At 45.9% G+C, this 2,585-nt stretch overlaps 1 long non-coding RNA gene across 1 annotated transcript in view; it reads right to left on the bottom strand.

Annotated features, from left to right (window-relative positions):
• The window catches only part of LOC106726604, a 4,042-nt gene extending 1,755 nt beyond the window's left edge, over positions 1-2,287 (bottom strand). Inside the window, exon 1 of the long non-coding RNA XR_001362667.1 lies at positions 100-2,287. This is a non-coding gene — a long non-coding RNA (uncharacterized LOC106726604). The remainder of the gene's footprint in view (positions 1-99) is intronic.
• Positions 2,288-2,585: the final 298 nt, after the last annotated feature.

The following is a 2,585-nucleotide window of genomic DNA, read 5'->3' as shown; positions in this document are numbered from 1 at the left end:
CCTCGCCCTCCCCCGCCCGCACACGCCCCTCACCTTCCAACGCCCACAGCCTTTGGCTCCCCGCCCCACCCCCACCCTCCCAGCTAGAGAGGTGGGTACCTTTCTGTGGCACCTTCCACCGGGTGTGTTATTGATGAGGCTTTGTGGGGCTGAGAAGAGCAGATGAAACCCTCAAATACTTCATTTAAGAGAGTTGTCTCCGATGTGTTTTGGCACGGGGGTAGCAGATGAAGGTTATATTTGGCAGTTATATTGAAGTGATTATTGACCCGCAGATGGATCTGGGAGAGACTGTCAGGACTGTATATGCTCTGATGTACAAAGCCTGCTGCTTTGACTTCTCAGCAGCCCCTCGCCTTTCAGCAGTGGGAGATGAAGTGTGTGTTCTGTGGCTCTCCTCTCTCCACTCCAGATAATGATTCTCAGGTGGTTCGGGCTCCTTGAATACACCAGACAATCAGGAAAGGACCTCATCCCACTTTGGAGTGTCAGAAACAAGTTCATTGTCTCCAGCTCCCATATTTGTTCCCAGTGGTGTTGCCTGTGCAAGTGGGGTCTTTGTTCAGTGGCTAATACTTCTGTTCAGCACCTGGCGTGTGTTCCTGGGTCTCCCTGCGCTGTGCTCGGTGATATGCCGTGGTTCTGATAACACAGGGAAGGTGTATGAACGCAGCCTGACATTTAAGATCATGGTTTTCGTGAATAATGTTTTCTGGGCCTTCTTGTGGGCCATGTTTTTGGAAAGTGTAACATCATGTTATTTCCCTACTGGGGTAGTAAATAAGGAGACTTGGGCTTCAGGTTTGTCATCTGATATGTGTATGAATAAATCTTTAAATTCCTTCCATAGGAATTTTTATCCAGTCCCTGCTGTATGCAGGATTTTTAACAGCCGTTTCCCTGTTAACTTGGTGTAGTGTCTGTGGGGCTTTTCTTGTGAGCTTAGTTAAGAATGTTTAATTGATAATCCAACTGGTTCTGAATGGGGCAGAGTTCATTTTATTTTTTTGTAACCTTCCTAAAATGGGTGTTTGTTGGGGTGAGATGGGTGGTCAAAATAGGGAATTAGTTTCTTTTTTTTGGTAAATTGGAAATTGGGTTGTGTGTCCAGCAAACATTCTCGAAGGCCTTTAAACTTCTTGGCCAGACACTACAGTTTTTTCCGGGACACAGCTAGTTGCCAATAGTGCATGCTACAGAGACCACTGTTGCAAAAGGCTTAAAGTAAAACGTCAGTTCTGGGAAAATAGAGGCTGATGATAACAAGAAGTTGATTGCTTTCCTCCCCTGCACTTCCTCTGTCGAGCTTCCCTAGGTGGGCTGGAGGAGCTGCCGAGCCCCAGCCCTGCTGCCTGCTGCCTGGGCATGACATGAGGACAGCAAGGGAGAGGTGTTTCTTTTAATTAGTGAACTAGTAAAAGGCCAGTGATAAGGCGAATGACTTCCAGGTTATATATAAACAGCATCCATTTGATAGGTGTACCAAGTTTTAAGGCCTCTCTTTGGAATTTTCACACTAGTATTTAAAAATGTAAAATTGCATTAGTAACAGAAGACACTCATTTCTTAAGAAGAAAGCAATAATGGCAGCAGTTGAGCTTCTGATAGGAACATTTTGAGTTTCTTTGAACAGACTGAAAATCTCCTTTCAGGCCAAGTCTTGTAACTTCATTCAGTGGACGTGGTTTTGAAGTACAGTTGAAAGTGAACTCTTGGAGAGAGGAAGGGAATCTCTGATTAGTTTTGTTAAAAGCTCCTGGAACAGATGTGATTGAAACATAATAAAATGGCTACTCTGGTTAAAGGTTAGAGCCAGAGGGAGGGAGGAGGCTGGTTTTCAGCCCCACAACGTGGTTCCCTTACAGGCTGTCCTTGAATAAGTCTCCGAGCCTTCCTGTGACTGCCTCAGTTCCCCCTCTGTAAAGTAAGGAGACAGTCTGTGTCACTCTTATTGGGACATTTGTGAGACTGACTGACCGATAGCCAGTTGGCTGGGAGGTATTTTTAGACACAGTTTCTGACTTCAGTGAACAAGCAAAGTTGCGTTACTTTTTATGTTATGGGGCAGAGTAACATGCTGTCGGGATTGACAGAAGCGCCACCGCGTCACAGTGTGGTTAATTTCTTCTTATTGGTGCATTTTTGTAGGTGAGTCAGATTTCTGTCTCTTGACGGGCTCTTCCATCGCAGACCCGGCAGCATACCTGTGCTCATCAAAAGCAGTCTGGAGGGAGTGACCTGCTTTAGGCTTTATTGGTTTGGCAACGTTTTAATTCTTACGCAACTCTGGGTATGTTTATGGCACTATGTAAATGTTACATAAGAACATGGAGGCTGCGAGGTGGCCGGCGTGGTGCCTGTGAACACAGGAAGGTGAGGCTTCATCCTAAAGGACCTTGGGAACCTGCAATCAGTGCAGGAAGAAGCGGCACTTCATTTCCCTCTAGAAACCTTTTTAGTTGATTGTGCCTTTCAGGTGGACTGCTGTGTTATAAATAGGTTTATTCTCCACTGGTGAGCTAATTGTAACCTTGCTACCAAAATATGAATCAGAAGGCGAGGCGAGGAGACGCGCTGCTGCTTTC

Source organism: Myotis brandtii, unplaced genomic scaffold, assembly GCF_000412655.1.
Source record: "Myotis brandtii unplaced genomic scaffold, ASM41265v1 scaffold29, whole genome shotgun sequence".
NCBI lineage: Eukaryota > Metazoa > Chordata > Mammalia > Chiroptera > Vespertilionidae > Myotis > Myotis brandtii.
The sequence above is the reverse complement of the archived record's forward strand: the minus strand, read 5'-3'. Positions and strand labels throughout refer to the sequence as shown.